This window comes from Schistocerca cancellata, chromosome 5 (assembly GCF_023864275.1).
Source record: "Schistocerca cancellata isolate TAMUIC-IGC-003103 chromosome 5, iqSchCanc2.1, whole genome shotgun sequence".
In the NCBI taxonomy this organism is placed as follows: Eukaryota; Metazoa; Arthropoda; class Insecta; order Orthoptera; family Acrididae; genus Schistocerca; species Schistocerca cancellata.
In genome coordinates, this window is record NC_064630.1 from 794,135,309 (window position 1) to 794,150,966 (window position 15,658).

Below are 15,658 nucleotides of genomic sequence, written 5' to 3' on the forward strand. Positions count from 1 at the left end.
GGAAAAAGGCTGTGTTAAATTATGCAGAAGCTACTGTGTAACATTTACTGAAAGTTTGAAAGAAATATGTTTGGAAGATCCTTAGAAAACACGTAATTAGTGTGGGAAAATAAAAGTTTTGGGAATCGAGCGACAAAGATTGGATTAACTTTTTAGTGCATTCCAGGTCCATAGGATGGATTATCTTCATCCTCTGGAAACTCCTCCTCCAGCTTCCTCTTGTTCCTCCTCCTGTTTACTCTTGCTTGTATGCCCGCATCTCGTGGTCGTGCGGTAGCGTTCTCGCTTCCCACGCCCGGGTTCCCGGGTTCGATTCCCGGCGGGGTCAGGGATTTTCTCTGCCTCGTGATGGCTGGGTGTTGTGTGCTGTCCTTAGGTTAGTTAGGTTTAAGTAGTTCTAAGTTCTAGGGGACTTATGACCACAGCAGTTGAGTCCCATAGTGCTCAGAGCCATTTCTTGCTTGTATTTCCAGACTCTTTACAGCCCTGTCTGCAGCCCGAAGGCGTTCCTTGTCTAAAGCAAGCATCGCTCGTACCATGTTAGAACCTATCTTCATTCCCATATTTCTAAATACCTTGCACCTTACAATGTTGCCATCATTGAAAGTCGCAACAGCATCATACACACCAAAGTGAAGTGTTTCTATTCCAACAAATACAGTCTTGGGGATTCTCGCCCATATAACACTATTTACACTTTCATTGGGGTTTTGAGTTTTTCCGTGAATACACTTTTTCAACAGTTCAGTTATTATTACTATTATTAATAATAATTATTAATAATTATTAATAACTGGTTAATAATAACACCATTTGACAGCAGTTTAACAGCGCCACAGTTGGTCACGCCCATGTAGAACACATTTCAAAAAAAATTCAAGAATAGTTGTAGTCTTCGGAATTGAATTAATTATATATCTATTAAAAGGTAATAGTCTGCAGATTCAGAAAACGCAAAAAAGTAAAAATTGATCTTTTCATAATTTTGAGCCTTTCCGGAGCCCCTTAAGGCACTGTACAAGCTGCTGGTGGCTCCGTAGTGGTGTATGCTATGTTTACATGGGACGGACGGGGTCCTCTGGTCCATCTGAACCGATCATTGATGGAAAATGGTTGTGTTCGTTGCTTGGAGATCACTTGCAGCCATTCATGGACCCAAACAGCGACGGAATTTTTACGGGTGATGATGCGCGATGTCACCGGGCCACAATTGTTCGCTATTGGTTTGTGGAACATTTTGTACAGTTGGAGCGAATGATGTGAACACCCAGATCTCCTGACGTGGTTCCCGTCTCACATTTATGGGATACAATCGAGAGGTCAGCTTGTGTAGAACATACTGTACCGGCAACACTTTCACTATTGTCGAGGGCTGTAGGGGGACATCCTACTAGTTGTTAAGTTTACAACACGACGAGTTGCTGCACTACGTCGGGGAAAGGATTTCCAACACGATGTTGGGAGATATCCCATGAAATTTTTCACCTCAATGTACGTGTGGTGTGACAACGAGAGAAGGGAATCCTCCAAAAAGTTAATTGTCTTCATGGAGTCCAGGCCAATATATGATTTAATTTGTTTTTGAATAGTTTTGAAATTTTGAGAAAAATAATGACGTTTTGTTCTATAAGTAAATGACGCTTCTTAAATGTGACGAAGTGATTGTATAATTTTGTAATGCTTGTAACTGAGCAAATCCTCTTAGTACTAAAATATTACAATATATATCAACAATGGAAACATACCTGCGAATGTTTTTATAAGTGAAATGAAAAATTCAACTTGGAAGTTGTGCCTATTGGCGACCATACTATCTGTTGTGGGTTGGCAGGAAAGCCAACAACGTATTATTAGATGAAGCCGAAAGGCACGCGTTTTAGCTCACGCAGGCTGGCTTGAGGTCTGGAACAGGACAAGGAAACTAGACTTTAGAAAAACGGACGTAGCTGGTGGAATACTTAACTTTAATCCATTAATGATGAGCGTCGCTCTTGACGGTACATAATTACAGTATCAATAGTAACTGGTACTGGCGCCTTGCTAGGTCGTAGCAAAGGACGTAGCTGAAGGCTACGCTAACTATCGTCTCGGCAAATGAGAGCGTATTTTGTCAGTGAACCATCGCTAGCACAGTCGGTTGTCCAACTGGGGCGAGTGCTAGGAAGTCTCTCTAGACCTGCCGTGTGGCGGCGCTCGGTCTGCAATCACTGATAGTGGCGACACGCGGGTCCGACGTATACTAACGGACCGCGGCCGATTTAAAGGCTACCACCTAGCAAGTGTGGTGTCTGGCGGTGACACCACACTATCAACGAAACAGAAAATAGGAAATATCGAACTAGTTTTGCGGAAACTCACATTTCCTATTAAACCGGCATATATGTCCAGCTGATGCACAACGTTGTCCGACGCTGTCTGTGGTGTTGAGTGACGGTTCTTTAGTACTAGTGTACTCTGTACTGGATGTCGATGCTACCTCACAGCAGCGTTGTTTACTCGAGGGTCTATAGAGCAAAGAAAACTTTACAAGTAGTCTGGTTGCACAAACACCCGGGATAAATATTAAAAAATTACCTGTTATTCACAAATTGCTTTAGACTATGACTGGAAGCTTAAATATAATGCTGTAGTGTCGCAGTGTTCATGCTAAAGATTTCACAAAGGAGTCTGAATTGTGCAACATGGTCGCCATGGAGTTCCATAATGAATATAAGAGACGACAGATACAGTCACTGCTGGTAGATACGTTGACCAATCAACGCAGTTGCAATATAGATGTAGCCAACAAGCACATTACCATTTCAGCAGGATGTAACAGCAGTGGGGAGATAACACTAGCATTTAGAGGCCATAACGAACCCGGTTTTCATACCGATCGATCCGTTAAGTGACGTGTTTATCTGAACCCAATGCCCATTTTGCTATAATAAAGGATCAGAGTCAACTATATTTTGTGACAGCTGCTCACTAGGAATTCATAGTACACAAAGATGTCGTGTCCCTGTTGCTTCAAAGTGTTCCAAGTGTGAATAGCCATGTTAGATGGTGCCTACAGGTTGTTGTAAGAGATCGAGAGGAACCCATCTGCAGATAACAATAAACATTAACCTGGAAGACGTGACTTAAGAAGTCTGAGTACCTAACAATACTTCAACTCCAGCGACGATGATGGTATTGTAAGGGGACGCTGGACAACGTAATTCGCTGTTCCGGAAGAACAATGACACAACTGCAAAATTCACCAAATCGAGGTTATTGCACCAGTCATCTCAGAAAAAGGTAGCACATGTAGTGAAAGGTTGTCAGAACAGTAGTTACATGTAGTGCCGCTAGACGGCAGTTGCGTCTTTGTGGAAATATCGATTGTTGTGCCTTGTGTTGGAAAGACCATTGTCGTAATTGTCAGTTGCGTGTTTCAGTTTGGTGACTGTAGTAACGTATCCAGTGAAACAACGACACAAGTTATAAGTGCTGTGGGCTTAGAACCATTTGAACTAAAATCTTTGGTGCAATAACGACGTAAGTGTACATTGTGTCATTGTTTTCCCGATGTGTGAATAACTTCTGCATCGTAATTGTTCATAGCGTCATTGTTTCCCGCTGTTTTAAGTAACTTTTTTGTCATAACTGTTCTTCACGTCGTTGTTGTGGTGAACAAAATGGCTTTTTAATTCAATTAGGTCCATTTCATTTCCATTTTGCAGAGGTGAAAATGAGCGACCGAGCAAAGAAGATTATGCGACTTGCTCTTCAAGGGCAAGTGGAGGATAACGAAGGGACAAGGGAAGTAAACTGTTCCATGGTAAGTGAACCGCAAGCACTGGTGAGCAGTATACAGCAACAACTATCAAGCCCACACTGTGAAATAACAGACAAGCAAGTCAGTAAGGTGAAGTCACAGGCGTCACCATCAATGTAACTCCTAGGTAACACAATTATCGGAAGCTTCAGATACGTATGTGGTTGAAAGGGCAAGCGCGACAAAATCAGTTCTGAAAAGGGTGCCCGTAACATCCCCTTTCCCGAGCAGCTCTTCCGATAGCAGTTCAGATTTGTCCTCTGACTCAAGTGACAATTATCATCCATCAAGCAGCGATGAATCGTCTAATTCAAGTAAAAAATCAGTCGTCCATAAGGATAAATCTCCCATTAAAAAGCCTAAAAAAGATTTAGAAATGTTAGCAACTGGGACAGAGTCGAAGACAAAACGTTGAGAAACAGTGGGAAAAGCTATACATCACGTATGGGTAAAACTGTCAAGGCTCGAAAAATAGGTGCTCTGTGTACTGATAAATGTATCCTCTCTTGTACGAATAAAGTAACAGAACACTAGAGTTGTCAGCTGTTCATGAATTACTGGGCAGTGGGATCGTTACAAAGACAACGGGCTTTTCTAAGTACATGCATTGAAACGCTCGTTCTCAAATATGGTCACCTTACTGCTCAAGATCCTAGAAAGCCAAATTGTGGATGGATGGATATGGTGTTATGGGCGCTCAACAGTGTAGTCTTTAGCGCCCGAACGGAAACAACAACGGACGAGAGTCACTAAAATGCAGCAAGTGCAAAAATAGGAGTAAAATTATAGGTGAAAGTCTACAGAGTCAGTTGGCTCGTCAACAGTAGCAAAAGGAAAGCAGCACATAATGAGGAGAACTGCAAGAGAACGGAGGGGAAGGGGTTAAAATGAAACACATAGCACATGTTTGGAACTGGCCTATTACAAGAATAAAAAGGAGTGGTAAGCTACTCGGCAACACACTAAAAATTCCAACCTAAAATTTTTGGCTGAAGCCCAGAAACATCACAGTACCTTAAAACTTTCTTGACAATCGCCTCGTCATCGGCTAAAAGAAAGCCAAATTGCGTTTTCTACTTGGTGAAAGAAGAGCAGAACATTCGCCCATGGAAAACATTTCTGATAAACACTTTGGGAATAACCAAAGGCAAATCCGCAATGATATCGAAACGAAAAGGACTGGGATTGGGATGGCACCTGTGAACAAAAGAGGACAACATGGATAACACCGTAATGCTGATTCAGAAATCTTGGAGTCAGATAGGAATCACATAAACTCAATTTCTCATGCTGAGAGGCACTATGTAATAAGTGAAACAACAAGAGTATTCATCGACGTTTGATTGCAACGTATTTGAATGCAGTACAAAGGCTGGATATTCGGTCCACTACGGACAAGTATTTGATTCGTGGTCATACCCAGTACGAGGGAGACGCATTTCACAGCATCATTGAGGGAGCAGTTAAAAGTTCTAGGAAGTCAGGGCCAATTTTTGCACCCGATCAATACATATCAGTCATCCGAAGTGAAAAAAAGAAGGGAAATCCGGTACATCTCATAGAAATGGGTTTTTCAGATTTCAATGACATTAAAGCTTTACATGCTGAGATGGCTCTTTACATAGCCTAGAACGTTGACGGGAGAATTTTCAAAGTGTTCGAAATTAAATTATGTCGATGTGAAAAGGGAAGTGATGAGTTTCAGTATAAAAACAGCTACAAAGAGTCCGAGCGCGAACAAGTTCAGTTCAACGGGAGAATGAGGCGTTTAACCGGGAATGTATATGACAGTCATTTGGCTGTGAAACCTGCTTATACTAGAAAAATTACCCTCTCAGGAAACAAAATTGAATATTTAAACAATTTGGTTAACAACAACCTCATTCCTAAATATTACAAGGCCTTCTATGATTCTCTTTCCACATAAATGTAAATTGTTGCTTTTGTGTCATTTCGAAGTTCTTTATTTAACTTAGTATATTATTCTATGTCAGTTATAAGATGCTAATAATAAAAATTACAGTAAAACAATGAAACTGTGAAAGTGAACAAAATTTATGGTTTTTGAGATACATTTATTTTTTTCCCACACACCTTTTTTATCTGTATTTGTTAATTTCGATAATAATGTCGGAAGAAAAATGACACATTTACTTAAAGGGTTGCAAGGTAGGGAATGGGGTGCTGTTTGAAGGAAATAATTTTTGTATTTTGCAGAGAACACTTAGTGTCACAATTAGGCCAACTTTCAGTTCCATAGATAATTTTACTGTTGTTTTATGAAGTTTTTAAAAAATGTCGTTTGGTTTTCTGCCTCTCCTGTAAACTATCTTCTGGATCAGCGGTATGAGTTATACAGGTTTTCTTTTTATTCAGATGGGACAGAAGGAGAATATTAGTGTTTAACGTCCTGTCGACAATAAGGTCGTTTGTCAGTGTTGACTAAAGAAACTAAATTTGGTCACACGTTAGTAATATGTATGTAACAGGCAAAGCTCCTAATTCCTTTTTCTTTTTTTTTTTTTAGTCATCAGTCTACTGACTGGTTTGATGCGGCCAGCCAAGAATTCCTTTCCTGTGCTAACCTCTTCATCTCAGAGCAGCACTTGCAACCTACGTCCTCAATTATTTGCTTGACGTATTCCAATCTCTGTCTTTCTCTACAGTTTTTGCCCTCTACAGCTCCCTCTAGTACCATGGAAGTCATTCCCTCATGTCTTAGCAGATGTCCTATCATCCTATCCCTTCTCCTTATCAGTGTTTTCCAAATATTCCTTTCCTCTCCGATTCTGCGTAGAACCTCCTCATTCCTTACCTTATCGGTCCGCCTAATTTTCAACATTCGTCTATAGCACCACATCTCCAATGCTTCGATTCTCTTCTGTTTCGGTTATCCCACAGTCCATGTTTCACTACCATACAATGCTGTACTCCAGACGTACATCCTCAGATATTTATTCCTCAAAAATAAGGCTGGTATTTGATATTAGTAGACTTCTCTTGGTCAGAAACGCCTTTTTTGCCATAGCTAGTCTGCTTTTTATGTCCTCCTTGTTCCGTCCGTCATTGGTTGTTTTACTGCCTAGGTAGCAGAATTCCTTAACTTCATTGCCTTCGTGACCATCAATCCTGATGTTAAGTTTCTCGCTGTTCTCATTTCTATTACTTCTCATTACCTTCGTCTTTCTCCGATTCACTCTCAAACCGTACTGTGTACTCATTAGACTGTTCATTCCGTTCAGAAGATCATTTAATTCTTCTTCACTTTCACTCAGGATAGCAATGTCATCAGCGAATCGTATCATTGATAACCTTTCACCATCATCATCATCATCATCATCATCATTTAAGACTGATTATGCCTTTCAGCGTTCAGTCTGGAGCATAGCCCCCCTTATACAGTTCCTCCATGATCCCCTATTCAGTGCTAACATTGGTGCCTCTTCTGATGTTAAACCTATTACTTCAAAATCATTCTTAACCGAGTCCAGGTACTTTCTCCTCGGTCTGCCCCGACTCCTCCTACCGTCTACTGCTGAATCCATGAGTCTCTTGGGTAACCTTGCTTCTCCCATGCGTGTAACATGACCCCACCATCTCAGCCTGTTCGCCCTGACTGCTACATCTATATAGTTCATTCCCAGTTTTTCTTTGATTTCCTCATTGTGGACACCCTCCTGCCATTGTTCCCATCTACTAGTACCTGCAATCATCCTAGCTACTTTCATATCTGTAACCTCAACCTTGTTGATAAGGTAACCTGAATCCACCCAGCTTTCGCTTCCATACAACAAAGTTGGTCGAAAGATTGAACGGTGCACAGATAACTTAGTCTTGGTACTGACTTCCTTCTTGCAGAAGAGAGTAGATCGTAGCTGAGCGCTCACTGCATTAGCTTTGCTACACCTCGCTTCCAGTTCTTTCACTATGTTGCCATCCTGTGAGAATATGCATCCTAAGTACTTGAAACCGTCCACCTGTTCTAATTTTGTTCCTCCTATTTGGCACTCAATCCGTTTATATTTCTTTCCCTCTGACATTACTTTCTTCATACCATAGTCCTTACATTTCTGATCTAGCACTGAAATATTACTTTGCAAACTTTCAATCGAATCTGCCCTCACAACTAAGTCATCCGCATATGCAAGACTGCTTATTTTGTGTTCACATATCTTAATCTCACCCAGCCAGTCTATTGTTTTCAACATATGATCCATAAATAATATGAACAACAGTGGAGACAGGTTGCAGCCTTGTCTTACCCCTGAAACTACTCTGAACCATGAACTCAGTTTACCGTCAACTCTAACTGCTGCCTCACTATCCATGTAAAGACCTTTAATTGATTGCAAAAGTCTGCCTCCTATTCCATAGTCTCGTAGAACAGACAATAACTTCCTCCTAGGAACCTGGTCATATGCCCTTCTAGATCTCTAAAGCATAGATACAATTCCCTGTTCCACTCATCACACTTCTCCATTATTATTCGTAAGCTAAAGATCTGGTCCTGACAACCTCTAAGAGGCCTAAACCCACACTGATTTTCATCCAATTGGTCCTCAACTAATACTCGCACTTTCCTTTCAACAATACCTGAGAAGATTTTACCCACAACGCTGATTAAAGAGATACCTCTGTAGTTGTTACAATCTTTTCTGTTTCCATGATTAAAGATTGGTGTGATTACTGCTTTTGTCCAGTCTGATGGAACCTGTCCCAACTCCCAGGCCATTTCAATTATCCTGTGTAGCCATTTAAGACCTGACATTCCACTGTATTTGATGAGTTCCGACTTAATTTCATCCACCCCAGCCGCTTTATTGCACTGCAATTTATTGACCATTTTTTCCACTTCCTCAAATGTGATCCTATTTCCATCATCATTCCTATCCCATTCTACCTCGAAATCTGAAACATTACTGATCGCAATTTCACCTACATTGAGCAACTCTTCAAAATATTCCCTCCATCTGCCCAAGGCATCCACAGGATTCACCAGCAGTTTTCCTGACCTGTCCAAAATACTTGTCATTTCCTTCTTACCTCCCTATCGAAGACTGCTAATTACACTCCTTAATGGTTTTCCAGCAGCTTGACCCATAGTCTCCAACCTGTTTCCAAAGTCTTCCCACGATTTCTTCTTGGATGCTGCAATTATCTGTTTGGCTTTGTTTCTTTCTTCAACGTAGCTTTCTCTGTCTACCTGGGTTCTGGTATGTAGCCATTTTTGATACGCCTTCTTTTTCCTTTTACAGGCTGCCTTGACTGTATCATTCCACCAAGCTATTTGCTTCATCCTACATTTACACACTATTGTTCCAAGACATTCTTTAGCCACTTCTAGTACTGTGTCCCTGTACCTTGTCCATTCCTTTTACAATGACTGTAATTGATTACATTCAACTAACTGGTACCTTTCTGAGATCGCTGTTATGTACTTGTGCCTGATTTCCTTATCCTGATGTTTCTCCACTCTTATCCTCCTACATATGGACCTGACCTCCTGCACTTTCGGCCTCACAATCCCAATTTCACTGCAGATAAAATAATGATCAGTGTCATCAAAGAATCCCCTGAATACACGTGTGTCCCTCACAGCCTTCCTGAATTCCTGATCTGTTATTATAAAGTCAATGACAGATCTGATTCCCCTGCCTTCCCAAGTATACCGGTGAATGTTCTTATGTTTAAAAAAGGAGTTTGTGATTACTAAGCCCATACTGGCACAGAAATCCAAGAGTTTTTTCCCGTTCCTGTTGGCCTCCATATCCTCTCCAAATTTACCCATAACCTTTTCATACCCTTCTGTTCGATTTCCAATCCTGGCGTTAAAAATCACCCATGAGCAGAACACTGTCCTTGTCCTTTACTCTAACAACTACATCACTGAGTGCCTCATAAAAACTATCCATCTTATCTTGATCTGTCCCTTCACAATGCGAATATACTGACACAATCCTAATCTTCTTGCTAGACACTGTCAAATCTATCCACATCAGTCGTTCGTTTACATACCTTATTGCAACTACGCTGGGTTCCATTTCTTTCCTGATGTAAATCCCTACACCCCATTGAGCTATTCCTGCTTTGACTCCTGACAGGTAAACCTTGCATTCTCCCACTTCCTCTTCTTTCTCACCCCTTACCCGAATGTCACTAACAGCTAAAACGTCCAGCCCCATCTTACTTGCAGTCTCTGCCAGCTCTACCTTCTTCCCAGAGTAGCCCCCATTGATATTAATAGCTCCCCATCTCATTACCATTTGTTTGCCAAGTCGTATCTTAGGAGTCCCTGGTTTGTCAGTTAGAGGTGGGACTCCGTCACCTCCAAAGGTCCGAGGTATTTTGCTCTGATTGTTGCCAGCATCATATTTAAAGTACCAGGGAAGCAGGCTGCTAGCCTTACTTGCCCCGAGTCCCATTGGGTTTTACCCCTAACGGCTGAGGGACTATCCGGTGGATTTGGTAGTCTTTACCGTATGAGCACAAAGGTGACCACGACTCAGAATATGTCCGAGATGCCCAGCCTTATTCCAAAGTAACTGGTATCCCGACTGTCGGGACAACTTACTTGGCCACTCATACGTTGCCCGTGGTTCATGAACTAGGACGTGACTACAGGAACCCACACCATGAACCACATATCCTTTCACCTTGTATTTTAATTCCACTCCTGTATCTTTCTTTAATTTTCATCATTGCTTCCACGATGTACAGATTGAAGAGTAGGGGCGAAAGGTTACAGCCTTGTCTTACACCCTTCTTAATACGAGCACTTCGTTCTTGATCGTCCACTCTTATTATTCCCCCTTGGTTGTTGTACATATTGTATAAGACCCGTCTCTCCCTATAGCTTACCCCTACTTTTTTCCGAATCTCGAACAGCTTGCACCATTTTATGTTGTCGAACGCTTTTTCCAGGTCGACAAATCCTATGAAAGTGTCTTAATTTTTCTTTAGTCTTGCTTCCATTATTAGCCCTAACGTCAGAATTGCCTCTCTCGTCCTTTTAATTTTCCTAAAGCCAAACTGATCGTCACCTGTCGCATTCTGAATTTTCTAATTCCTTAGTGAACTTTTATACCACTCCCCAAAGTCGCTTAACCACAGGTTTTTTTTCAACGACGATCACAAATTTAAGATTTACTTTTACATCCTGACCTGCATCTTGGCCTTTTAGTGTCATCAGCAACACGACGTAGGAGGAAGCGCATGGAGGTGGTGTTGGGATTTTCCGTGACGTGTGAGGGCTATCGTAATAATTTTGTTACAAAAGTAAAATGTGCGTTTGGCATGTTTGACCGGGAGGCTCCTTACGGGGCAGGTCCGGCCGCCTTGGTGCAGGTCTTATTACATTCGACGCCACATTGGACGACCTGAGCGTAGGATGGGTATGAAATGATGAAGACAACAAAACACCCAGTCCCTGAGCGGAGAAAATCCCGGACCCAGCCGGGAATCGAAACCGGGCCCCTTACGGCGGCAATCCGTCACGCTGACCATTCAGCTATCGGGGCAGACGTTTTGATACAGAAATACAGCAAATATGCGTAGTCGTCACACATACCTTGTTCCAGTCTTCTGCACACACTTTCATCTCCTCTTTTCTTGTCCACATTCCTGTGAACTCCCAACTGATTTGGAGTGGAAAGAATCGATACAAGACGCTTACAGTAACTTGAATGGTAGCAGTCTCTTGCATACATCTATTCTGTTAGGGCCAACTCCATCCGATGATAGGGCGCAGCTAGCAAAGAAAGAAACGAATAAGTTACGAATGTCTGATCACAGACACCCTGACACTCAGACAATACAGTAAAATGCCCCTCCACTGACAAAGCTTAATTCATGATGAGAAGATGATATAGACGATAGAGAGTGTTCAAAAATTGGAATCCGAGACTGAGACATAAGATGATAGAGACAACATGTAATATATTTTATCTAGCAAACACTTTCGAGAAATGCATATTAAATGAGTGCAGACTTTCCAGGAGATAATTGTGGGTGTTCGAGAATAAGACAGGAATGAGCATTTATATGAACAGTTGTGCCTGTCCTACTGAACATATCCAAAACAACAGACACCACGCATTCATCTAACTGATTCGTCTCAATGGGCGGTTTACTGCGGATGCACACTTACGTCCGACCTCCAGCGAGAATCTAAAATTATTGAGCATGGAGACATGGACGGAACTGCAGAGATGCGGCGCTAGATGTGAGTGAGGGTCGGCTGAGGAGCGTGCCGAGGTAGTCAAGCATCTACGATACACACTGGGTCCAGGTGCCGCAGTGGTCAACGCATCTGCGTAGTAAGAAAGAGATCCTTCGTTCGGGTCCCAATCCAGCACACTCTGTCACTCGTTGCCATTGATTCGTATAAAGTTCTGGTGCAGCAGACATCATTTGATCTCTTATTCTCTTTGCTGCCCCCTCCACCTTCAACTACATAACTATAAATCTGTTTCAGTCCTTTATTGTCCTGATCGGTACTACAACTGACGCTCAAAATGTGCACCATTATCTGCATCGCCAGGCCGTTGTCGACATTGCAGGTCATCAGGGAGCGTCAATTAATTACGTGTGGTGCTTAGTGGTGAGGGGGAGAGTCAAGCCAAATCTCACGTAACCTCAGATGGAGGAGAGAGAGAGGACCTCGCAAAACTTCACGTAATTATTTCCCTCAAGAAACAGTGTAAAGTCGCCAGAGAACTGGGTTTAAAATCAGGTAAAACACGTCTCTCCACTAAAATGTGGATTAATCCTACACAATAACATTTATCGCTGCTAAGCAAACGCGACGGAACTGTACAGTAGTCATTCGATTGTTTAGCCACTACCGGCCAGCAAAACGTGCGACTCTCCGAACGCCGCGGCGTAATAGCCGGGAGGCAGCGACGTGCGAACAGGTCACCACCTGCTGTGATCACGCCCGTAAATGTTTCGCTACTCGACGGCTCTGTCAACGCTGTCACTAAGACAGAATTATTTTCTTGCACACGCGAAAAAACACGCCCACAAGACGTAGAAGTGCTGCCAGGAGGAAGTGACAAGGTTACAGAACGAAGCGAAGCTGAAGTTCCCGGAAAAGAAAGGGAGAGTTGGTGCAGCACGTTCTGCATGACATCGAACAGCTCCGAAGAGAAGTGGCGGAGGAGAGGCGCTGACTACTCTGGCCTTCGTCAATAAGGCAGGCCAATCGTCTCTCTCTCTATTTTATACGCAAGACATCTCGAGATCGCGATACGGAGAGGGAATACTCTACAATCTTTACGTGGGTTTTCACAATCGACAGTTTTGCTTCGAAAACAGATTCGCCCAACACACACTACCATCAAAAATCATCGTCTTTAACGGGTCCAATTCAGCCACAGAATTATGGATGTTGCTTCCATTCTTTTCGGTACATCTGGTTTCTGTGTAGGCGCTTCGCCGAGCCTTTGCCCTTTTCTTCTTTTCTGAAATCCCACGGCCTTCTCTCTTGCCTGTTTAAGATCACACGTAAGTTCCCGTTCACTGAATCAGAATGAATATTCTTTCAAGAATTTCAGTAGTTCCTTTTAATTAAGCATTTTATTGTCCGATTTTCTCTCGATGATTCCAGATTACGTTGTGTCTCAAATACTAGTCTTAATTAGTCATAAATAAAAATAGCTAAGCAAATAATTTTTTATGTAAATTCAACGCATTCAAACACAGATTAACATATACACAAGAAATAGGCATTCTGGGAACTCGCACATGAGATTAGGGATAGGGTAGGAGGGTCGAGCCAGATCTCACGCCATGTTACAAAGGGGTCTGTGTGTGTGGCGGAGGTGGGGGGGGGGGGAGGGAATGAAGAAAACGTCAAAATCGCCTGACGTAATTAATGGATTCTCCCCCCCCCACCTCCAAGCGTTTAACCGAAAGTGTGAGTCCGTTCTGTATGTATGGAATTGCTGAAAAAATTATAAGCATTATTTCCTGAATTTGGGTTTCCATGCTGCACCACAGACAGCTGTCTAATGAGATGTGATCTTAGGATCTTGCTGGCCAGTCCCGTATGTACTGAAGAGCCAAGTAAACTGATATATGAAAGCGTATTCAAATACGGAGATATGCAAATAGGCAGAATACGGCGCAGCGGTCAGCAAAGCCTGTGTAACACAATAGGTATCTGGTACAGTTGTTAGATCTGTTACTGCCGCTGCAATGGTAGGTTACCTAGATATAAGTGAATTTGAACGTGGTGTCACAGTCGGCGCACGAGCGTTGGGACACAGCATCTCCGAGGTAGCGATGAAGTGGCGATCATCCCGTAACACCATTTCACGAGTGTACCGTGAATGTCAGGAATCCGGTAAAATGTCAAATCTCGGATATCGGTGCGGCCGGCTGGAGATCCTTCAAGAACAGGACCAGCGACGACTGAAGAGAATCGTTCAACATGACAGAAGCTGCAGATTTCAGTGCTGGGCCATCAACAAGTGGTAGCGTGCCAACAGGTCAACGAAACATCATCTCTATGGGCTTTAGGGCTTTCGGAGCCGAAAGTCCACTCGTGTGCCTTTGATGACTGCACGACACAAAGCATTACGCCTCGCCTGGTCCCATCAACGCCGACACTTGACTGTTCATGAATGGAAACATGTCGCCTGGTCAGACGATCAGACGAGTCTCGTTTCAAATTCTATGGAGCAGATGGACATGTACGGGTACGGAGACAACCTCATGATTGCATGGACCCTGCATGTCAGCAAAGTTTCTATAATGGTGTGGGGTGTGTGCAGTTGGAGTGATATGGGACCCTTGATACGTCTACATTCGACTCTGATGGACGAAACGTACGTAAGCATACTGTCTGATCACCTGCATCGATTCATTTCCACTGTGCATTCCGACGGACTTGTGCAATTCCAGCAGGACAATACGACACCCCACATGTCAGCTACAGAGTGGCTCCAGGAACACTCTTCAGACTTTAAACACTTCCTCTTGCCACCGAACTCCCCAGACATGGACATTATTGAGCATATCTGGGATGCCTTGCAACTTGCTGTTCAGAAGAGATATTGAGCTCCTCGTACTCTTACGGATTTATGAACATCCCTGCAGGGTGCATAGTGTCGTTTCCCTCCAGCACTACTTCAGACACTAGTCGAGTCCATGCCTAGTCGTGTTGCGCTATTTCGGAGCTCCTGCGAGGGGCCTAAACGATATTAGGCAGGTGTACCAGTTTCCTTGGATCTTCAGTGTACATACGTATCTAAAAACGCGAGTGTATTAGAGTGAATATGTATTTGCAATTTTTTGTAACATCGTTTTCCTATTCTTAAATTTATAAAGGAATTATACATTATATATATTACAAACATAGGTCTATAAAAAGACACACTTATTCCAATGTAATAAAGGGCCACAATTTCAAAGCATTCGATCGGAAACTTTGCAATTAGAAACTTTTATAGTTTCTATATAAGTAGAAACGTTATGTTCATTTCTTCAAAACCTCAGATCTCAGGAGTCCTTCACGGACTGCTTTGAAATTTTGACACAACATTGTATTCGAATACTAATGTCTTTCATGCACCTACTGGAACGTCATCTGGTATATATGTCTCATAATATATATAAATGTAATACAAGTGGAAAAGTCATAAAAATGTAAATGACGGTTTGTTTATATTCGTTAACTGGCGACAGTTCTTGACTGATTGCTTTTAAATTTTGACACAATGTTGAAATCTAATATAATGTGTTTTAGGTACCTATTAATTTAGTATACATATATAAGTTTTTGAGATCGTTTATAACAACGTTTCCCTGTTATTAAATTTGTATAATTTAATTTATTTCATGTTCAGTGACAGGTAA